This window comes from Otolemur garnettii, unplaced genomic scaffold (assembly GCF_000181295.1).
Source record: "Otolemur garnettii isolate 467f Iridium unplaced genomic scaffold, OtoGar3 scaffold00210, whole genome shotgun sequence".
NCBI lineage: Eukaryota > Metazoa > Chordata > Mammalia > Primates > Galagidae > Otolemur > Otolemur garnettii.
In genome coordinates this window covers 1,400,300-1,411,165 of record NW_003852605.1, presented here as the reverse complement: position 1 = coordinate 1,411,165, position 10,866 = coordinate 1,400,300, and positions in this window count along the sequence as shown.

Genomic DNA, 10,866 nt, shown 5'->3' with positions numbered 1-10,866 from the left:
TGTTATAGAAAGCAGCTATTAACTCTCCTGGAAATGAGATTGGGGTAGGGGCTGATTTGGGAATGGCAGAAGAGAGAGAAAGAGGGAAGAGGAGGATGCAGGAACATAAGTCATTCACAGTACCAGGAATTCCTCTGGCCTACCCCATGCTGAGCAGTGTTGGGGAAAGCAGCAAGGGTCCAGCCTATCCCTGTCCATGGGGGGGCTCACAGGCTGGGAGGAAAAGGGTGTGGGCAATGGATACAAAGTATTACATCCTTAAAGGCAAGTGCTATGCAAGAGAGAGGCCCAGTGTCCATGGAGACCCAGCTCTGGCAGTACAGGCCCCAAGTAAATATTTGCTGGTTTGAAGGAGCCTGTGGAGGTGGCTAGAAAAGGCTTCCTGGTGCCATTTTCTGTCCCAAGCCTCAGCATCTTCTCTCGGTGGCAATGTAACCTGTCCCAGGATGCTGGTCCTCCCCCTGGGGTGCCATCCTCCTACCCAGGCAGCTGGGGTCAGGCAGGGCTGGGCTACTATCATGTTCCTTCTGGCTCCTCCTTTCTCTCTTCCCCTCTCCCCACTGGTTTGGTCCAAGCTCGGCCTCCCTCCCCGGCTTCTGGCCTTCTCCGTCCACACAATAACAGGATGTGATCCGTTCGAAGAGAGGAAGTGGGGAGGACGGGCAGTGCTGATAGCGCATTTCTGACTCTCCTCTCCACGCTGCCCTCCTAGCCCCTGCACCGCCTCCTCCCCCAGGCCCTGTTGGGGCCTCTCTCTGTGTTCAGGAGGGATGAGTTTGGGATCCTCAGGCCAACACAGGCCTGTTTAATCCTATGGACAGGGGCACTCTGGCCACACTGTCTGTGGGGCCTGCCTTCTGAGGAGGCTCGCTGGATAAGCTTTGGGCTCTGAGTCATTTTCTGGAGCTGCTGGAGCCTAGAGGGGACAGGTGGGTTTGTCGCCTCCAGTCAGCAGGACTCCATCTGTCCAGCTGCTTCCCCTGTCTACACAGGCCTGATCCAAAGCTGTGGGATTGTAGAATCAATCCAATGTCCTTGTCAAGCACTTTTTGTGCTTGGCCTTGCATGGCATGGGGGATGGGCAGCACAGATAAGGAAACTGAGGCTCAAAGAGGCAAAGGGCTTGTTTAAACTCAGCAAGTGCTGGGAGCTAAGCTGGAGCTGGAACCTAGATCTCCCAGTGCTCTATCACCCCCTGCCCCTTAGGCCAGCACCATGCAGCAGAACTGTCTGTGATGATGAGAATGTCTGATAACTGCTTTGTCCAATATCATAGACACTATCAGGAGTAGTCTCAAACACTTGACACGTGACCAGTGCAAATGAGTAAATGAATTTTTATCATTTAACAAAATTAACTAAGTTTAAAGGGCCACATGTAGCTAGTGGCTACCATACTTGTGAAGTAGTGTTAGCCTCTCAAATCCATTAAGTCACTGTATACTCATTGTCTCCTTTGCTGGGCACAGCAGCGCTGGGAACACAGATCAGTCAGGTAGCTGCAGCCCTATGTTACGTGCTGCCCTAGAGGTCAGCCAGGGAAGGAGTCTGACTCACCTTAGGGGGTATGGAAAGCTCCCCAGAAGCAGCTGGTTCTCAAAGGATGGATAGAAATTTGTCAGGTGTGTGAAGAGAAGAATGACATTCTGGGTGGCAAGGACAGTCTGGACAGAGGTACAGCACTGCGAAAGGGTGGGATGTGCTTTGGAAGCTGTTGGATGGCTGAAAAGGTAGGGAGTCATGGAGGGTTGTGAGCAGGCAGGAAGATGGTCAGATCTGTGTTTTAGGGGTACTTTGGGTGGCCAGAGTGGAGGCAACGATGCAGTGAGAAGGCAGAGAACCACACCCACCCCCAGCAGGGCATAATGAACCTAAGGCAAGAGGCGGGGAAGGTTGGTTTCTTGGTTCCAGAGTCAGAGAGCAAGATATATTTGAGAGAAGCTAGACTATGGTTCTATGACCCTAGAACTAGAGGGCAGGGAGCTCAGAAGGACCCCCCCTTCAACCAAGCTTTAATCAGCTTTCTTTTTCTTTTTCTTTTTTTTTTTTTTTTGCATTTTTGGCTGGGGCAGGGCTTGAACTTGCTACCCTTGGTATATGGGACCTGGGGCCGGCGCCCTGCTGCTTGAGCCACAGGCACTGCCCAATCAGCTGTCTTTTTCTCAGCATACTTCCCCCAACCCACTCACCCCTCTCACCATCCTACTTTATTCCTATTACAATGCCTGGTCCCCCAGGGAAATGTGTCTTCAAGGCTCCTGATGTGTCAGAGTAAAGAGATTTTATGCAAATCCTCTTTAAAGAACAAGTTTTGGTAGAGTGAGGCTAATAGCCCTCCAGATCCCAGACCTGGGAGGCTGAAAAAGGAGGTGTGTGTCACCTACGTGCAGCGTCACCTGCACTCTGCAGTTTCTGTCACTCGGCTGTGCTTTCACATCTGCTATCCCACTAACCCCTCCCAAGAATCCAGTATGCATTTTACAGATGAAATACTGAGGTCAGAGAAATTGATATGCCCAAGGTAAAGTGGCTACAAGAGAAGTCTAACTGTTAGAGGAGCCAGTCCCTGGACCTCATTGCAGGTGAACCCCAAATATTTCAGATAAGCACCATGCAGTCTCAGGTCATTAGGGCAGGACTCCTCTGAGGGGAAATAAGAGGAGGACCCCAGCCCCCTACACTGCGGGGAGGGCAGGTTTCTCTGATGTAGAGGAGGAACAATAAGTCAGGAGAGACTCAATCTCAGTTATACAGATGGTGATCCGAAGATAACATCACCTGCCCCTGTCCAGCACCCATTCTCTTGCCACCCCATGACCAAGTCCCCCAAGACCCCTGTCTTTCTGAGACCCCGTAGAGCTACGGGACCAGGTCAGAAAACCCTTTCCCACCCTATGCTTGGTGACAGCCCAGCCAGCTGAGCCCTGGGAGCCCACGGTCCTCAGCCCTTCCCAGCTTACCCTCTGCAGCCTGGGACCCACGGTGCTCCAGTGTCCCAGGCTCTGCGGGATCTCCAGGGGGCTGGGCCTTCTGCCCTCTGGCTGTTCCCACACAGGCTGCAGAGGCTTGCTCTCTCAGCGCTCCGCCCCTCTCCCCGGCAATCCCCCAGGAGCCACTTTGTTCAATGGGCTATCGGGCTTCCCCATCACTCTCACGCCCCCCTCCATTACCCCTGAATAGACACAGGCACTCCCAGCCCCAGCCCCTGTCAATCTCCCCCAGGACCGTCGGAGGCCGGCTAGCCGTGATGTGCTACCTGACTGGCCGCGCTCACTCTGGGAGTGCCCCCTCTACTGTTCGGTGACCGCACTTTCTAGGGCAACAGTTTAAACCAGAAGCCAACACGCTCGGCTTGTCCTGGTATGTGATGCCAAAATTCCGTTCTGGGGCTCTGGCCACAGGTACAAGTTGAGATCTCTAAGATCCTCAGATTCTATCACCCTGGAAGTCGCCAGTCCGGGACTGTATACTTCTCCCGCTCCTTTTGGCTTTTTAGCAGCTGCAGAGGCTTCAGGCCTCAATGCGAGAACAGGCCTACAGGTGGGAGGGGCCGGGCGGGGGGTCGGGCAGTTGGTGGTTGCCTGGTGTGGTTTTATGAGGGGGGGGGTTGGCCCTGGGCCCCTTCAGGGTCCACATCTGCTGGGTTGGGGCTCAGCCAAAGCCGGGCAGGACGGTCCAGTTGCCGGGCTGCGGGGTGCAGGCAGGGAGGCGGCTGGCCGGCTTTCTGTATGATGCTAATGAGGGGAGGAGGCGGCTTTTGTCCTGCACTTGTCCTTGCTGGAGGGCCCTCAGAGAGAGACAAGGTCCCCCCTGGACCCAAGTGGCTGTGATTAGCCTTCCATCACTCATTTTGATGGCTCTCAGTGGGCTGAGAGGCGTGGGCAGGGATTCAGCGAGGAAGGGGAGCAAGCATGGCCCTGTACCCGTCCCTGTGCTTTCCAGGCAGTGTCCTAAAAATCAGGCTGGTTCATCAGAGTGGAAAACACTGCTCCATCTTCTCTCCTCCATCCTCCCTCAGGGGCCCACTGAGCTCCCCAACTGGTGGACGCCCATCTTCTTGTACTTTCCAGCCCTGAGCCTTTGCTACAGCCCTGAGACACAGTCTCTGAAGACTCCACGCACAAAAGCAGTTCTCTGTGGTCGACTCAGGCTGGGATGCTATGTCTGCTGGTGCTGCCCCTCACCCCCAACCTCCACCCAGGGGCTTCTCCTACTTTTTTTTTTTTTTTGAGACAGTATCTCACTATGTCACCCTCAGTAGAGTGCTGTAGCGTCACAGCTCACAGCAATCTCAAACTCTTGGATTAAGTGATTCTCTTGCCTTAGCCTCCCAAGTAGCTGGGACTACAGGTGCCTGCCACAAAGCCTAGCTATTTGTTTTTGTTGTAGTTGTTGTTGTTTGGCAGGCCTGAACCGAGTTCAAACCTGCCAGCCCTGGTGTATGTGGCCTAGCTGCTGAGCTACAGGTGCCAAGCCAGGCTTCTCCTACTTTTGAACACCCAAAGCTCCTTGAGCCTGTCTGGGTTCTGCTCACCTTCCACCCATATATAAGTCCTGCCCTTATCTCCCTGTCTGTGAGCTGCTCAGAGCTGGGCAGTATGTATCAGGTCACTAGAGGCCTCATCCTCTGTGTGTGGTGGTCCCCACAGGAAGTGCTTGGTGAATATGAGCTCAGACTCCAGGGTGGGCAGCACAAATAGATCATCACCTTCACTATACAGATGGGGAAGGATGGGACTTGTGCAAGGATGGGACAGGGAAGTGAGTGACTTAGCCTCCCAGCCCCAGCTCCAGACCTCTTTGAGAGCATGACATCTCAAACTTGGGCTCAGGGACACCCAAGAACTCTGAGGAGAGAATTCGGGCAGGACATAAACCTGATGGGGAAAAATTAGTACATCTTTATCTTTACCAAACTTTGACTGAAAAAACTTGACTTTTTTTCTTCCAGGGTTAATGTAAGCAGTGAATCATAGCAGCATTCGCAGTGTCTGTAACTTTGGTTACCAATAGAACCCATATTCCAGGGCAGCACCTGTGGCTCAGTGAGTGGGGCGCTGGCCCCATAAACCGAGGGTAGTGGGTTCAAACCTGGCCCCGGCCAAACTGCAACCAAAAAATAGCCAGGTGTTGTGGCGGGTACCTGTAGTCCCAGCTCCTTGGGAGGCTAAGGCAAGAGAATCGCTTAAGCCCAGGAGTTGGATGTTGCTGTGAGCTGTGATGCCACAGCACTCTACTGAGGGGGACGAAGTCAGACTCTGTCTCAAAAAAAAAAATCATATTCTGGTAGTGGTAGATAACCTTGAAATATCATCACCATTTTGAAATTATAGTAGGTATTAGACCTATTGCTAGATGTTGTTATTTACTCCATTAATAAGGCAGCACATGTATCATTGTATAATGAAAATTTAAACTATTGTGACAATTTTATTTCAGTGCCATTTGTTTTCATCATAATTCTATGTATTTTATTTTATGCATTTAAGGCATTAATTTTAGGCCAGGGATGGTGGCTCATGCCTATAATCCTAGCACTCTGGGAGGCCAAGGTAGGAGGATGGCTTGAGCTCAAGAGTTGGAGACCAGCCTGAGTAAAACTGAGAACTCATCTCTACTAAAAATAGAAAAATTATCTGGGCATTGTGGCAGGTGCCTATAGTCCCAGATACTGTAGAAGTGGCGACAGGAGGAGGATCTCTTGAGGAGATCCAGGAGTTTGAGGTTGCTGTGACCTAGGCTGGGGCCATAGCACTCTAGCCCAGGCAACTAAATCAGACTGTCTCAAAAAAAAAAAAAAAACCCAAAACATTAATTTTAAAAGAATCACAGATTCTACTACACTGCCAAAGAGGTCCATGGCACGCAAAAGGTTAAAATTCCTGCACAAAGGAGTTTCTTGGGGAAAGACTCCCTATTTAACAAATGGTGCTGGGTGAACTGGCTGGCTGACCTGTAGAAGACCGAAACTGGACCCCCACCTTTCACCATTAACAAAAATTGATTCTCATTGGATAAAAGTTTAAACTTAAGACACGAAACTACAAAGGAGTTTCTTGATTAACCTTTCAGCCCAGAGCTTGCATTTTTTCCTGGACTCCATCTCTAGAAAGGAAGAGTTTGCTTTAGGCACTTGGGTCCTGTTGTGCAAGGAAGGTTGGGGGAGCTGTCAGGGCCAGATTATGTGATTGGGGGGAAATAGGGTAGTATTAGCTGCTCCAGCATCTGCCCCTGGGCCACTTTTAAATGTAAACAATACTATTGAGCCTCTCACCCATGCTTTTAGCACTGAGGATAGAGCAATGAACTAAATATTTTTTCTCTTAGGAGCCTTATAGTGTGTTTAGAGAGACAGATAATAAGAAAAGTAAGTTAAACAAATAGTGGATTAGATGGAGATAAATACCAAGAAGAAAAATGAAACCAAAGAAGGGAATGTGGAGACAGCATGTTTGTTTGTTTGTTTGTTTGTTTGTTTTAATTTTTTTGTAGAGACAGAGTCTCACTTTACCGACCTGGGTAGAGTGCTGTGGCATCATACAGCTCACAGCAACCTCCAACTCCTGGGCTTAAGTGATTCTCTTGCCTCAGCCTCCTGAGTAGCTGGGACTACCAGCGCCCACCATAACTCCCGGCTATTTTTTGGTTGCAGTTTGGCAGGGTCCGGGTTTGAACCCACCACCTCCAGCATATGGGGCCAGCACTCCACTCCTTTGAGCCACAGATGCTGCCCCGAAGGGAGGGCCTTCTTTAGAAGTGAGCAGGAGGCCATTGCTGATGAGGAGACATTGGAGGCAAGACCTGGAGGAGATGAGGCAGCAAGCCATGCAGGTGTCTGGGAAAACAGTGTAATGGAAGAGAGAACAGCTGGTGCAAAGGCCCTGAGGTCACAGAGAAGGTGAGGCTGGAACTGGGCGGAGAGGGGTGGGGGTGGGTCAGGGAGGTACCACGGAGACTCTGGGCCACTATAAGGACTTTGACTTTAATTTGGGTGAGATGTGAAGCCACTGGAGGATTTTGAGTAGGCAAGAGACATGGTCTGACTTAAATTTCAGAATAATTGCTCTGGCCACTATGTTGTAAGCAGACGGTAGGGCCCAGCCGAAATTGGGGAAACCTGTTAGGAGCCTATTGCAATAAATCTGGTGAGTGATGGAGAGTTTGGATATTGGAGCAATGGAGGTGGGAAAAAGTATTAAAAGTCCGCATAGGTATAGAAAGAGCCAAGAGGATTTTGTTTGTTTGTTTGCTTTTTGAGACAGAGTCTCACTTTGTCACCCTTGGTAGAGTGCTGTGGTGTGCTCACAGCAACCTCAAACTTTCAGGTTCAAGTGATCCTCTTGCCTCAGCCTCTTGAGTAGCTGGGACCACAGGTGCTCAATACAAAGCCTGACTATTTTTTCAGAGACCGGGTCTCCCTCTTGCTCAGGCTGGCCCGGAACTCCTGAGCTCAAGCAAACCACCCGCCTCAGCCTCTCAGAGTGGGGATTACAGGTGTGAGTCATGAGCCTGGCCCTAAGAGGATCTTTTGATGGATCCAGTGTTGGGTGTGTCAGAGACAGAGACACCTCCAAGTCAATGCTGAAGCCATTAGTCTGAAGCTAGAAGGACCAGAGTGCCATATGCCGAGGGGCAGGCTGAGCAAGGGGCCGTTTTTCAGTGGGGTGAACTCAGGAGCTTGGTTTTGGACATCTCATTTTTGAGATGCTTCCTGAGGGAGTGGTCTGGGCTGGAAGAATTGCAGCACACGGCAATGAGATGGGGTCAGGCCATTAGATGCCGTTCAGTGGGCACTCCTAGAGCCAGCCATGGTGCCAAGTCCTTTCCAGGCACTGTCTCACCTCACTCTGTAGAAAACTCAAGAAGAGGATGTTTTTATCATCCCCATTTTACAGATGGATAAATAAAGATCCAAGAGGGCAAGGGACTCATGACATTCACACCACAAAGAAAAAACAGAACTGGGACTTCAACCTGTATCTGTCCCATTTCAGAACTCAAGCTCTTTAACCCATACCAGACTATTGTAATTTCTTCTTTTTTATTTCATTTTGTATTGAGACATAACATTTGTACATATTTATGGGGTATATGTGGTACTTTGTTACATGTATAGAAGGTATCAGGATCAAGTCAGGGTATTTAGGATATCCATCAGCTTGAGTGTTTATCTACCCATTTCTGTGTGTTGCAAATATTTCTTCTAACTATTTTGAAATATGCAATACATTGTTGTAACTATAATCACCCTCCTCTGCTACTGAACATTAGAACTTACTCCGTCTCTATAACTGTAAGTTTGTACCCATGAACCAACCTCTCTTCTCCCCTGCCACACACTCACACTCGCTCCAGCCTTTGGTATCTATCATTCTATTCTCTACCTCATGAGGTCAGTGTGTGGTGTTTGGTTTTTAGCTCCCACATGTAAGTGAAACACGCATATTTGTCCTCCTATGTGTGGCTTGTTTCACGTAACATAATATCCTTCAGTTCCATCATGTTTCTGCAAATGACAGGATTTCATTCTTTTTTAAGTAACTGAATAGGATGGACACTTAGGCTGAGTCCATCTTTGCTCTGTGAATAGTGCTGCAGTAAATGTGGAAGTGCAGGTTCTTGATACTACGTATCCTGATTTATTTTCCTTTGGATAAATCCCCAGCAGTGGGATTGCTGGATTGTATAGTTGTTCTATTCTTCATTTTTTGAGAAATCTCCATACTGTTTTCCATAATGGCTGTACTAATTTACATTCCCACTAATAGTGTATAAGAGTTCTTTTTTCTGGGCACCCTCACCAGCATCTGTTACTTTTTGTCTTTTAAGGATAGCCATTCTAACTGGGGTAAGATGATATCTCATCGCGGTTTTGATATGCATATCCTTGACGATTAGTAACATTTTTTCACATACCGGTTGGCCATTTGCCTGTCTTCTTTTGAGAAATGTGTATTCAGATCCTTTGCTTTGTTTTCTTTTTAGCCTCCACGTATGAGGGACTTTTTCATCCCTCAGTTTCAAAACCAAAACTTGTTTGGTTTTCTTTTGGCTGTTGAGTTGTTTGAATTCCTTGTATATTCTGGATATTAGTCCTTTGTTGAATGAATGATGTACAAATATTTTCTCCCATTCAATAGGTTGTCTCTTCACTCTATTAATTGCTTCCTTTGCTATGTGGAAGATTTTTAGTATAATATAATCCCATTTGTCCGTTTTTATTTTTGTTGCCTATGCTTTTGGGGTCTCCGCCATAAAGCCTTTGCCTAGACCAACGTTTTCTTCTTGTAGTTTCTTCTAGTAGTGGTTTGGGGTCTTCTGTTTACAGCTTTAATCTATTTTGAGTTGATTCTTGTATATGGTGATAGACAGTGGGTCCCATTTCATTCTGCATATGGACATTCAGTTTTCCCAGCACTATTTATGTATGTATGTATATATGTATTTGTTTATTTTGTTTTTTGAGGCAGAGTCTCACTATGTCGCCCTTGGTAGAGTGCTATGGCATCAAAGCTCACAGCAACCTCTAATTCTTGGGCTTAGGCAATTCTCTTGCCTCAGCCTCCCAAGTAGTTGGGAGTACAGGCACCTGCCACAATACCCAGCTATATATTTTTTTTGCATATAGTTGTCATTGTTGTTCAGCAGGCTTGGGCTGGGTTTGAACCCCCAGCTCTGGTGTATGTGGCTGGCGTCCTACCCACTGAGCTACAGGCACCGAGCCTATTTATTTTTGAGACAGAATCTCACTCTATCACACTGGGTAGAGTGCTGTGCTGGCATCATAGCTCACAGCAACCTCAGACTCTTGAGCTCAAGCGATCCTCTTGCCTCAGCCTCCTGAGCAGTTGGGACTACAGGTGCCCGCCACAACACCCAGCTTATTTTTTTCTATTTTTAGTAGAGACGGGGTCCCACTATGCTCAGGCTGGCCGCAAACTCCTGAGCTCAAACAATCCACCTGCCTCGGCCTCCCAGAGTACTAGGATTATAGGTGTGAGCCACCCACATCTGGCCCCAGCACCATATATTGAAGAGGATATCCTTTTCCTAGTGATGTTTTTGGCACCTTTGTTGAAAATCAGTTGGCTGTAAATATGTGGCTTCATTTTTAGGTCCTCTATGCTGTTCCCTTGATCTATGTGTCAGTACCATGGTGCTTGGGTTACTGTGGTCTTGCAATATATTTCGAAGTCAGGTTGTGTGATGCCTCCAGCTTTGTTCTTTTTGCTCAGGATTGCTTTGGCTTTTTGTTTGTTTCCCTGTGAATTTTAGGATTTTTTTTTTTCTGTTTCTGTGAAAATTGTCATTGGGATTTTGATTTGCACTGAATCCATAGTTGGCTTTGGGCAGTGTAGTCATTTTAATAATACTGATTCTTCTGATCCATGAGCATGAGATGTCTGGAAAGTGTGCTCTTCAATTTCTTTCAATTTTTCCCGCAGAGGACTTTTGCCTCCTCAGTTAAATTTATCCCTGTATATTTTATTTTTTGCAGCTATTGTAAATGAGATTGCTTCCTTGATAACATTTCTTTCGCGCTTCGTCCTTCATTCATCCGTTCCTTCCCTTTCCTCCTTCCCTTTCTCCCTTACTTCCTTTCTTTGTCTTCGAGATTCTTTCCTTCAGCTTTCAAATATCTTTAGTAGAGGTCGAGCTATAGTTAGAACATTCAGCATCTTTTAAAATTTTCTTAAAATTTTTATTTTGGGCATTTTCAAGTATGTGAAAATAGAAAGAATAGGATAATAAATGGCACGAATTCATTACCCACTTCATTGCCGATGCGTGGATGGTCTTGGTTTCTCTGTACCTCTGTCCCTCTCCTCACTCCCTGTTTCCATGAAAGATTATTTTTTTTTTTTT